This window comes from Symphalangus syndactylus, chromosome 6 (genome assembly GCF_028878055.3).
Source record: "Symphalangus syndactylus isolate Jambi chromosome 6, NHGRI_mSymSyn1-v2.1_pri, whole genome shotgun sequence".
In the NCBI taxonomy this organism is placed as follows: Eukaryota; Metazoa; Chordata; class Mammalia; order Primates; family Hylobatidae; genus Symphalangus; species Symphalangus syndactylus.
The window spans coordinates 86065252-86078878 of NC_072428.2; the positions used below are offsets into that span (position 1 = coordinate 86065252).

Below are 13627 nucleotides of genomic sequence, written 5' to 3' on the forward strand. Positions count from 1 at the left end.
TTTCAAGTTTTTCATTCATTGACAATTGATAAAATTTTGCAACACAAATTTTCTCAACATACAAGATTTTTTTCTAGAGTAACTATCTTGCTCTGTATTTTTACTGGGGCTACATTCTGATAATACAAAGATACTAAATACAATAAAAAATTATTTTCATCTTTAATGACCCTACACCCTAATTTACAAGTCAAATACCACAAGGCCTAGAGATGAGGGCCAATTACTTATATATTTATAAGTAGTTTTTCTAAATATATGCATTATATGTGGATTAAAAATGATTTATCATCTAAAAGAAAACCCACCTGAAAACATAAAATAGAATCAAGGCATTCAGTCTCCCAGCTGCACAGTATTCATTATTCTTACCATTAGGTTCTTCAACTGTAAAATTAAGGATTTGGAATGTCAAGAAACATGGATGCTGAAAGTTCCTGAGTATTACCTCCTGAAAAAAAATCATCTGTAGTAATCTATTGCCATATTGCTAGTTCATTCAACCCATATTTATTGAGTGCATACCATAATTTAGTCATCCTTAAAAGTGTATGGAATATTACAATGAAAAAAAGAATCCTTAAATTGGAGTTTACATTACTGACATGGTTTGACTGTGTCCCCACCCAAATCTCATCTTGAATTGTAGTTCCTTCCCATAATCCCCATGTGTCGTGGGAGGGATCTGGTGGGAGGTAATTGAATCATGGGGACAGTTATTCTCATGCTGTTGTGATAGTGAGTGAGTTCTCATGAGATTTGATGGTGTTATAAACATCTGCCATTTCCCCTGCTTGCACTCACCCCATCCTGCCAGCCTGTTAAGAAGGTGCCTGCTTCTCCTTTCCCTTCTGCCATGATTGTAAGTTTCCTGAGGCCTCCCCAGACCTGCAGATTTGTGAGTCAATCAAACCTGTTTCCTTTATAAATTACCCAGTCTTGGACAGTTTTTTTATAGCAGCGTGAGAACGGACTAATGCAATTACATTCCTGTCAGTGTGGACAGTGTGTGTGCGTGTGTGTGTGTGTGTGTGTGCATACGCGCACGTGCATATGTGTGTGTGTGTGTGGTGCTGGGGCAAGAATCCAAAACTGAGTATGTAAGATGTCAAGTTGTAAGAAGTCAGAGAAAAAATTAATTAAGGTAAGTAAAGAATGATGGAGAGATGGTAGAGAATGATGGAGATGGGATGCTAATATAAACAGAACTGTTAGGAAAGGACTTAATGATGAAATTTCATTTAAGGAGAAACTTGAATGAAAGCATTTGACTATTCAAGGGACCAAAGTCCCAGGAACAGTCAATAGCAAGGACCCAAGTATAGAGCCGCTTAATGTGATTAAAAAATAGCAGGTGACCTGGTATTGCCAACGCATCTGAGCAAGGGGAAACATGTCAGAAAATACAATTGGAAAGACATCCAGGTGTCTGATCATAGGACCTTGCAAAACGCATACAGAACTTCAGATTATATTCTGAGTATGATCAGTCTTTGAAAAGTTGGAACAGTTGAGTTTAAATAACTGCTGGGTTGACTCTCACAGTCTAAATCATGTTTTATCATTGAAGAAGTATTTAAGACAGTTTATTTTAACCATTATATTTATTGCATAAGTTAGATATTTGCAAAGATAATATGCTAGATTATGAAATAAACAATTATGCAATAAATGTAATGATTAAAATAGACCGTCAAATACTGCAATAATAAAATATGGTTTAGACTGTGAGCAACTCAGCAGTTATTTAAAACATTACATATATGTGCTCCTTTTCAAAATATGATATATGTAATTAAATCATAACAGGGACTTTGAATCTTAGGGACGAATCCGACAATACAAAGATAGTTTGTTAGTTTTGTTGTTGTTACCTTCTTTTAAATGATGGAATTGAGTACTGTGGAACCTCTAAAGGGTTTATGACCCTGCAGCCAAGGCTGTGGCACTAGCAGTGACCTTAAGGGAGAGTATTCCTCAACCAGGAATTTGGGAGCTCTAATTGAACCACGTGCATGACATATTCCAGCTATATTTTCACTGGAAATCTTCTTTGGTCTCTTTTTTGCAACCGAAGCACTCCAAAAACCAGGTACTCTCCACATTTAAGAGCCATTACAGCCAGATGCAACTTGTAATACCAAATAAATGTAAACTAGAAACTAGAGGAATTTAATTGGCTCTGATTGGACCAGATGTCTAATCCTCAAGCAAAAAGCCATGAAATGGAGACCAAATTCTCTGAATTCAGAGCTTTACTCAGTGGTTCTTGGAAAAAAAAATTAGCAAAGCAGGCACCCCAAAAATCTCTGGTAGAGTTATAATTTGAAAGCATCTAAAATTATGCAAATATTTTTAGAGGGTATTTTATTTTAGTATGTATATCCAAGCTTCTCTGTAGGCTGTGGTAGTTGGTATAACTAATAAAATATATTTGATGTTACTGCAGAGGGGAATCCACCTAAAACTATATAAACCCTACAGAAATTTAGAACAAAAAAATTCCACAGTAGTTTCTGATCATAAATTATGCTGAATTAAATCCACAATTTTCTGTGCTGCCATAACTTTCCTGTAAAAACAGCATAACCTCTCAAAAGTTAGGCTTTAAGTAACATGAAATTATTGTTACTGTAATTGTCTATTTCTCATTTATCTGTTTGACATTAATGCCACTATTTCATATCTAAAATCTTTGCTTTACTGTTTATGTTTTGGAAGTTTTTCTTGCTCGTGATTAATAAATGTATAAAAATAGATGGTGTACACAGTGGTACTTACACCATCCCTTAATCAGCCATGCTATGTCTCTATTTGTCTCTTCTTCTAGGGTGAAGTAATTTCTTGAAAAATATTTTCCATGTTTCTCTGTTCCTCATCTTCTGCCAATGTGCTGGCAACATGATTCCTTAAGTCTCTCACAACACTTGCAATGATGGCTATGAATCCAGCCAAGCAGAGGAAGGCAGCTTCTTCAGAAGCTTAAAATAAATTTGGTCTCATAAAATAATAAAGGAATGGGACACACAATTCATTTATAGTCTTTGCCTTTAGAGAAAGGCATATTCTTTGGTGTGAGGTAAAGAATCAAATCAACATTATATTATCTCTGTGTAAATCAATCATATGACAGCAGTGATTAAGAAACTTGAATACAAGAACACTTTATATAAATAAAGAATTATTGACTCCAAATTCAGCTGAGCTGCATTTCTAAACCCTTTCATGGTGCAAACAAAATCTTTAAGCATTTGATTCTTAGCCTCTCTCCTCATTCTTCTAGGAGGATTCCAGCTGTGATTTGTCAGATTTTATGACATTATTATCAGATCTGGACTGGCTGTACTAATTATTCTCCTGAAAGATGCCAAGCTTTGATCATGCAATAACAATATTTTGTTTCTATTGAAATGATTTTAAAAACTGATTCCATCATACTGTTTCTTTTGCTTATTGTTTGTTTGTAGTAGAAAATGGAGTTTGTTTTGGTACAATTTTGGGATGCATGACAAATGCTCCTTTGAACAGTGTATAAACATGCATAGACCATAAAGGGATAAATTGTTGAAGACTCAAAGTCTGTTACTCTTGGCTTCTTGGTCTTTTCAAATTTGTGTGGTACAAGGAGCCTCCAGCTACCTTTATTTTGTTGCTACTACTACTGCCAAATATAGCAAAACTAAGACACATTGCTTCGAGTTATGTCCTAGTAGTTTGTGTTAGTGTTGTAACTTAGCTTCTCTATTCTAGTTCATTCTCATAGCTCTGTGGGTATCTTGACGTTTTCCATACTAATCATGGTCATAAATATCCTATAGAAAATAATTATGTACAATAGTTATTGCTCTATTATGAAACAGTTTCATTCCATGTAAGATTTTTTTGTTTTGTAAACAGTCCTTGAAATTTAATTATATGTTAGTCACTCCGATAAAACAGTTAACAGACCAAATACTTTTGAGGTAAGTGCAACCAACTCATATTAAACAATGATGTCTTACTCTCACGCTTTCCCTGAACTTCCACATCAGTTAACAAACCTGATTGTTTATCAAACTTAATGCAATAGTGCTTCTCAATTTTAATGTTTGTACAAAATACTTGGGGATCTTACTAAAATGCAAATTCTGTTTTAGAAGGGCTGGGCTGTGACCTGAAATTCTAATTTTCAAACAGTGATACTCATGCTGCCTTTTCAAGCTCTAGATTCTATGCTTATTAAAGAATGGAACCAGAAAATTGGCTTACAACCCAGATTCTTGGGCTCTGTACCTCACCTACTAAATCAGAATCTCCACACAAACCTACTGTTTTAAAAATTCCTCTGTTAAGTCTGATGGCTAGCAAAGCGATGAACCACGAACTACGAAACACAATGTAAAGAGGCTCAAGAGGTTAAGCCACAATGTCCAGTTTCTAATGAACTATTCCCATATCTAATTTTCCCCTTAAACGTTGGGAGAAGCTGGTCTAATTAAGAACTCTTCAGAATTAGGCTTCTAAAATAGTGGCCTGCCTGAGAATTCAGTACTTACTCAGAAAACACCTTTTCCCTCAGCCATTCTCTTAATCTAAGATAGGGCATTTCTCAGAGCAAGCCTCCAGAAGCCAATGGACACTGTGATGATAGAGATGGGCTGAAAGTGTCCTTCCCCACCTCTAACCATTTCTGTGTTTTCATAGCATCTAAGAACAGGCTTAGGATCTGAGGCAGTTCCCAGAGCAGCTAATTCCATCATGCACAATTTCTTAATGTAAATGAAAACTTGTCATAGTCCATTATATAGAGGGCTTCCAATTCGATTAACAATATCTGTAATACTGGCCCTTTCCTCAGGCGTCACGCGCCCGCCTATTCCTCCTCTCTGGTTGCCGCGTCCTTGGCTGGCGTCAGAAAAACGGCTACAAACTGCCTAGTACATGAGAAGATCTGGTTCGACAAATTCAAACATGACGATGCAGAAAGGAAATTCTAGGAGCAGTTAAACAGGACTGTGGCCAGCGCCTCCCGCCAGAGCTCAGGCCCCGGGACCTCCAGTTGCCCCAGTGGCTCGACGTCCGGAGCACCAGCCTGGAAGTGCAGAACCAGGGCCTGCGAGGCGTGGTGCAGGAGCTGCAGCAGGCCGTCTCCAAGCCACAGCCCCGCAGACCCAGCACGTGTCCTCCACGCGCCAAGTGGAACCCCCGGCCAAGAAGCCTGCCACACCAGCAGAGGACGACGAGGACGATGACATTGACCTGTTTAGCAGCGACAGTGAGGAGGAGGGCAAGGAGGCAGTGCGGCTGCGGGAGGAGTGGCTGCGGCAGTACGCAGAGAAGAAGGTTAAGAAGCCGGCGCTGGTGGCCCAGTCCTCCATCCTGCGGGACGTCAAGCCTTGGGATGATGAGACGGACATGGCCCAGCTGAAGGCCTGTGTGTGCTCCATCTAGCTGGACGGAGTGGTCTGCGGGCTCCAAGCTGGTGCCCGTGGGCTACGCTATCTGGAAGCTGCAGATTCAGTGTGTGGCAGGGGATGACAAGGTGGGGACAGACTTGCTGGAAGAGGAGGTCACCAAGTTTGAGTAGCATGTGTAGGGTGTCGACACCGCAGCTTTCAACAAGATCTGAAGCCTGTGTGTGTGTGTGTGTGTACGCGTGCACGCGTGTGTGAGGCCCTGCCACGATTAAAAACTGAGACTGGCAAAACAAAACAAGCGAACAAAAAACCAGTATCTGTAATACTGATAATTTGTTTCTGACATTTTTCAAATATCCTATGATACTGTAATAAATACCTGTAAACTAGTTCAACCATTGTGGAAGTCAGTGTGGCGATTCCTCAGGGATCTAGAACTAGAAATACCATTTGACCCAGCCATCCCATTACTGGGTATATACCCAAAGGATTATAAATCATGCTGCTATAAAGACACATGCACACGTATGTTTATTGCGGCACTATTCACAATAGCAAAGAGTTGGAACCAACCCAAATGTCCAACAACGCTAGACTGGATTAAGAAAATGTGGCACATATACACCATGGAATACTATGCAGCCATAAAAATGATGAGTTCGTGTCCTTTGTAGGGACATGGATGAAACTGGAAAACATCATTCTCAGTAAACTATCGCAAGGACAAAAAACCAAACACCACATGTTCTCACTCATAGGTGGGAATTGAACAATGAGAACTCATGGACACAGGAAGGGGAACATCACGCTCCGGGGACTGTTGTGGGGTAGGGGGAGGGGGGAGGGACAGCATTAGGAGATACACCTAATGCTAAATGACGAGTTAATGGGTGCAGGAAATCAACATGGCACATGGATACATATGTAACAAACCCGCACATTGTGCACATGTACCCTAAAACCCTAAAGTATAATAAAAAAAAAAAAAAAGAAAAAAAAATACCTTTATGCATCAATCTTGGTCTAATTTTTTAATTCTTTAAAGTATATTCTAATAGATGAAATACTTGATCAAATTATTTTACGGCTATTATTAAACAGTCAAACAGAGTTGTAAAGAGGTTGCACCAATTTATAATTCTAGCAGGACCATAGAGAAATGTCTCTTTTACTTCATCCTTGCTAACAGTGAGGCAGCAATTTAAATTGTGCCATCAGTTTTTGAACTTTACTAACTTGGTAGGAAAAGTTAGGAGTATTAAATTGCATATCTTTTACTACTGATATTCAACATTTTAATACATATTAACCATGTGAATTTCTATGTTTAAAATTATTTTTCATACCCTAATGTGTGTGTGTATATATATATATAAAGATATATATATATATCCTTGTGTTTATCTGTATTCATTTATTTTAATAATAGTAACAATAATACATACGGGCCAGGGATTGTGCCAAGACCTTTACAGTTTTCATTATATTTAATTCTCACAATAAGACCATGATATCAACACATTATCTCTATTCTACAGACAAGGACACAGAGACGTGGAGAAGCTGATATACCTGCCCAAAGCCACACTCTTAGTTTAAATTGAGATGAGAGTTTAACATGGGTTTGACTGACCCAGAGCAGACCCTCAAACCATGCTCTGTGAAATTTAATGCAAACAGTGTTCCTAGTTTATTGTTTCCTTTTCATTTTATTCTTTGGACCAATATTACTTTTCAATTTGCATGTAGAAAATGCTTTGTGACTTTCTCTACCCTTTTGTTTTTAATTGTTGTTTTGTTTGCTTACTTTGTTGTCAGTTTAAAATAACAGTTCATATAAATCCATCTTTCTCTTCCTTCTCCCCAAGGACTGTGACAGCCTAGCATGATAGCCAAGGCAAAGGCAAGTCTAAACTTATTAAGCCTGTCCTGAAGGTTCATAGCCCAAGACAACTCACACCCTATCCATAGATTTTTCTCTGTTCCCCTGGGGGAATCTGTTTCCTGGGTGAGCAAACTCACAGTTGACTCCTCATGTGCCCATATCAGGAGAGTGTACTCATCCACTGAATCACCGATCACTGCATGTGATGCAGTGGCTTTGTTGTGTTCTGGGCTCCCTGTTTAGCCCCTCACGGAAAACTGCTACTCACTGATTTTCTTCCAATATTTGCCAACAGAGAGTACCAGTGGTGTCAAAATTACACTACAAACCAGCCAGTTCCTTTTTATTATATCTTAACACTAGGCAGTGTTAATTAGACCTTCCTCTTTTTCCTTTGTACTTGCAGTTTTGCTTATTTTAAAATATATCTGGTGCAAGACTGTTATTCCTCATGTTATTAATATATATACAAGTACTGTTTGAATACAAATAGTATTATTTGTATACTATTATATTAGTGTAATAGTTTATACACAAAGTACTATTTGAATTTGAAAAATAAACTAATATTTTCATTTCACTATTACTCCATATCATTTTATTAAGTGAGAGTATGAAAAAACAAAAGGTATAATCCTATCATCTCATCACTAATTTGTAGCCATAATCTTCTAGTAATTTTTTTGTACAAATTTTAAAAGTAAAATTATGATCATCTTCTTGTGGTTACTCAGAATTTGTGGTTTGGTGTCCACATTCTATCCATGTATCTTTAATCTTCTCTCACAAAACTTATCTCTTCCTGTTTTATTTTCTTTCAAAGCTTCTGACATTAGTTACTGATATCAACAATTAAGCATAGAGCAGTTGAATTTTGCTTTCAGTATTATTAATATTACGGATTTTGCTATTGCTTTTTTAGTTGATTTCCATTCTGTTTTTATTTCATTAATTCTCTGTCCAGCTTACTAAAATTTTTACAGAAAATTCATTGTTAATAAAAAGGGTTTCAAAATGTTTCTATTTCATCTAGCAAATAATTTTTAGATATACCTCTTATATGTGGATTTTCAGGACAATGCTTTCATCATCTCAACTTGTTAGAATTGTTTCATTGATTCTGATTAAGTTTGGGGTCCTGCAAGCAGACTCTGTGATGAAAATTTTTATGCAGACATATAGTAAAGTGTGCACTTGGGAACAACACTTCTAAGGATATGAGGAAAGCAGGATTGGGTAGTAGAGACCAAATGCAATTGTAATGCAATAGCAAAAGAGAGGTCACCTGCCCCATAGTTTGCTCTGAGAGTAATCTGACAGAGAGGAAACTCTCACTCCTGCATTAATGAGTGAGGGGGATTCCTGGGAGGGGATAAAGCTCTGAGATCTCAGCAACCAAAGGCCTCTCTGCTGGCAGAATAAGTACTTTGGTCCTGAATGAACAGTGCACCAAAAGATCTATTACCACCCACTCAGATCCATTTGCTTCTTACTGTAAGTTCAACCCATCTGGGAACTACTTTTGCAAAATTCTGCTTTCTCATTTCCTCAGGAAACTTAAAAGTTGAAGGTGAGTGGAACAGATCATAATCTCTGTTGATGCAGCTTATCTAAAAACTCTTCATATCCTTCCTTTTGATTCTTTATCTAAAAACTCATCATATCCTTCCTTTTGATTCTTCATGCCCATGGACAGAACCTCTATTTCTCTATGTGGCATACCTGGTGAGATGCCCCTGAGCTCCCAGGCACTATGCCCGCATCAAGCCATGGCTACTGCACTTTTTCACTTATTATCAAAATTGGTCAAGAGAGTGCAAAACTAATGGTGCACTGTGTCACCTGAGTATTACGGGTGAGCCTCCCTGTCCTGTGATATGACAGCTTCCCTACTGCCTCCTAATGATGAGGACCAATTACACCATCTGGGATGTTGATCATTTCACTTACATGCATTATTTTGGGCTCAGGATTCTGAAGTGATTGGATGGCAACTATAGCTTAAAGTTCAATTAAACTCTTACTCTGCCCCCTGGTGAGAGCATATTCCCCTCTGGAAAGCGTGTTCTCCAGATCAGGTTTTCCCAACTTTGGCACTACTGGCATTTTAATCTGGGTAACTCTTTGCTGTGGGCCCTCTAGTACATCGCAGGACATTTAGCAGCCTCCCTGGCCTCTAGCCACTAGTTTCCAGTATCACTCTTGAGTAGTGACAACCAAAAATGTCTACAGACATTGCCAAATGTACCTTGAGGGAAGGGGGTTGGGGGATGCAAAATCATCTCCAGTTGCTCTAAGCCCACAGAACCTAAAATTGACGGAGTGAGGAATACAGATTCCCAACTGGGTCACTGGGAGTGATGCTACTTCTGTCCTTTGGTTCCAGGGCCCATACATTTTACTATTTGAAATAAATAGTATACATTAATGTTCGTTAATATAGAATATATACCATGTTCTCATGGAGAATTGTGCCCCATCCTTGCAGGGTATCTTCTCAAAGCTGGTCTTATATCTCTACCTTCAAAAGATTACCCTTCGCTCTGTTTTTCCAGAACATCTGGGAAATTCAGGAACAAGAAAGAAAAAAAATACACTTGGTGGATCTGCGGACCTAGCGAAAACGCTGTAAGCCAGACCTTGGTCAGGATTTAGTTTATTACTAAGTTCCTATACATGTCTACCTTAATTAATAGTGGCACCATGATGACATTGAGATCTGGGTTATCTGTATACACTCAGACCTTGTGTCCTATATCCAAAGTTCTTACTTCCCTCTTCTCTATACATAGTTTCCAAGTAAATAGTCATAAGTTTATTTAGAAAACCACCGGGGCTATCATTGCTGTTTACACTTGCAATGGTGTTGTGGATCCTTCCTATGGGGACTTGTGAATTCCAGTTTTAGAGCTGGCTCAAGTCTCAGAACTAGGCATAAGAATGTGACATTTTATTGGAAAGACTGCCTTCAGCCTCCTCATCTTCCATCTTTGATATATTCTGACTGTATAGTTGACGCAGTATTCAAGTTTGCTTTCCCACTATCTTGTGCCTGGGAACACTGTTCTCTTTTTTCAATAGTTCTCCACAGGGCAGAATCATGGACTGCCATTCAGACCTTTCAACCTATTATGGTAATTGCTCCCACCTGAATTCTGATGGTTAAATGTTGCCAGCTGGCCTCTATTATCTCAGGGTCATTATTACTTTCAGGGAGCCCTGTTCCTAATCAGCATTTTCTATTTTGAACCTGGCCTACAGAGAGCAACCACTGCTGAGCTTCTCAGTGATACTGATTTCCTCTCGCTAACATATTTCTTTGAAAAATGGAGTGTCCTTTTGGCCCTCCCGTGGAACATAGACTGGTAGATTTTTTTAAACCTTACTTAATATAGCCATTCCAGCATGCACACCTCATTGGGCTTTTTGAACCCTTCTTCTATATTTAGCTTAGCCCATCACTTTTTCTATACTTCCAAATGCAATCATAGTAGTATGTGAGCATTGTCTCATGGGGTCCCTGCCAGGCTATTAAATCTCATATTATGGAAGAACTCTTTGTTAACCAAAATATAAGTCTCTTTACAGAGAGCCAAAGAAACATTCTGACTTTCACATTTCACCTTAAATTGGCAATCATTGACATTCAGCCTTTAGTTTGTTTCTCTAACACATCCATAGCTTCCAACAACCATTTAATTTTGTAGTACTTGGTACTTTCCCCATATCTCTCAAAGGCTTGAGAAATTTCATTAGCCCATACATTGCTTCCACAGGTATCCCATCCCACTTACCACAGGTGAGAGTTTTCATAATTGCATCACTACAGAGTATCAAGAGCTACCCATACACTACTGATAATCAGAGATAGGGTCTTTGTTATCATCTGGCTGGTAGGTGATTCAATCCCCAATTGGCATTTTAGAGTTTGTTTCCTAGAGCCACACATGGCACCAGCTCTTTTAGGTCAGATTTTCTGGAAATAAAATTTGAGATGGGTATTTGTGTATGGGGTATTTATTAGGGAGCACACTCTATTCAACACCTATAAGGCTCTGAAGAAAGCAGGACTGGGCAAGGAAAAAAGTTGAATTACAATGCAGTTACAGTGCTTCAGCTGAGCCCATGGGGAACTCTGGGGCTAGCATGGTTCTTCAGTACCATCCCCATTTCAGGTAAAGAAGTATCATTAACCTTTTCTCTCCCTACATGTATAATTATCTCATGACTCATATCATTGATTATGGGTTGTCCCAGAAAAAAGTATTTAGGTTTAAGTGAGGCAGCTGCACCTGACCACAGGTAATTTCCACGTAGGAGTGCAATGCCAAAAGTCCTGGCAGCTGGGGAAATGATAGCTTTGGTCCGGAAGGAAAAGCCCAGTGGTAAACACAGCATCCACCATAGGTTTTCTTTTCTTTGGCGTTTGATGAAAACCTATTCACACCACACATGATTAACAATATCACAAAAAGCTACTCCCAGTTAAAGAACTACAGAAAACTGTTACTTATACTCCATTTAAAATTGCACAGATCTTAGTTTCTTGTCAAACGAACAACAACAAAAAAAATGCAAAGAAAATGCACAGAATTATAGCTCAAAGTAAATTCATTAGGCTTACTTCCATTATTACTTAAACATTTCAGTTGCTAAGTTTAAACATTAAAGAAATCTAGAACACAATGCAAACAAAAGTAAGGAAACAATAAATACAAATGTAAAAATCAATGATGAAGACAGGAAAACACAGAGAAAAAGTCAGTAGTTAAAAGATAGAAAAGCCCTGTGCTAAGGTTATGTACTATATGCCCCATTTACATGAAATTCTCAAAAAGGCAAATTATAGTGACAAAGTGAATCAGCGGTGACCTCGGGCCATGGTTAGAGAAGGGTATGGGGTGGAAAGGCGCAGGAGAAAACTTTTTAGAGTGACGTACTCTTTCACTTGTGGTGATGGTTGCACAATTATATAACTTAACTACATTCACCAAACTGTACACTTAAAATAAATAAATAGTATTGTTTTAAATAATACCTTAGTAAGCAAATGAGAGAAAAAATATACACCTATAACTGGTAAATAAAGACTTTAACATTAAGGGGGAATAAAGATTTTTCTGAAGATTTCATAAAACAGAGGAGAAAGAACACATATAAAACAAAGCTTCTTTAAAATCCTTTTAAACCATCAGTTTTGCCTAACATTTCACCCCTCAAAGCAGTTGCTACATCTCTTAAATACCTTTATTCTGACTGTAGACTTGAATCTTCTTGGAGTTTCTCCAACACCATCTTGGGCTGAGTCCTCCTGAGCTATGTTCTCTCTTAGGTAATTTTGCTCTCTCTCAGCTTTTGTTGTTTGCAGCCTCATCCACCAAGCGCTTTTTTTTTTTTTTTTTTTTTTTTTTCTAATCCGGGGACTACTTTGATATTCAACCGCCTTAGAACGGTAAAGACTGGGCCAGGTGCGGTGGCTTACGCCTGTTAATCCCAGCACTTTGGAGGCCGAGGCGGGCGGATCAGGAGATGAGAAGATCCAGATCATCTTGGCTAACATGGTGAAACCCCGTCTTTACTAAAAATACAAAAAATTAGCCTGGCATGCTGGTGCGTTCGTGTACTCCCGGCTACTCAAGAGGTGGAGGCAGGAGAATCGCTTGAACCCGGGAGGCAAAGGTTGCAGTGAGCCGAGATCCTGCCATTCCACTCCAGCCTGGGCAACAGAGTGACTCCGTCTCAAATAATAAAATAAAATAAATAAAATAAAAAGTAAAAAGCTATCTCTCAGATGTTGCTTTTCTTACAACTGAATGTTTAAAAAAAGTCTATCAAAAAATAATATTTTAAAAAGATATCAAGATTTATGGAAAAATAATTGACTTCATTCACTATAAATAATATGGTTTAATTAAATGGTAGACAATGTGACAATTCACACTAAGATTTAGTTGTAAAGGGTGATTGCAAATCAGAATAATACTTTATGTTTTGGATATTTTAAAACTATTATCCTATCTCTGCCTAATATATGATCTTGTTTGCTAAATAAAAGGCATAGGGAATTTTTATTAACCTATATGTGTGTTCAAATATAATGTTTTTATCCTTGAAGAGGAAATTGGAAATTGCTAAGCATAAGCAGCTTATGTTAGATGGAGTCATGACCCAGAAACTAATGTGAGAAAAAAACCCAGGTATATAAGCAGTTTTCTCTAGCATGAAAGGAAGCTGCTTGTCAAATATCCCCAGAGGATTTTTAAACGCCCTTTCCCTCATCCTTTCAGGGCTATTATAAGCTGCTTTAGCACTTCGCTGGACTCACACAAGGTTTTCTTTTCTGATT

At 38.1% G+C, this 13627-nt stretch overlaps 1 pseudogene; it reads left to right on the forward strand.

Annotated features, from left to right (window-relative positions):
* Positions 1 to 1105: 1105 nt before the first annotated feature.
* On the forward strand, positions 1106 to 5608 carry LOC129485399 (elongation factor 1-delta-like; annotated as a pseudogene).
* Positions 5609 to 13627: the final 8019 nt, after the last annotated feature.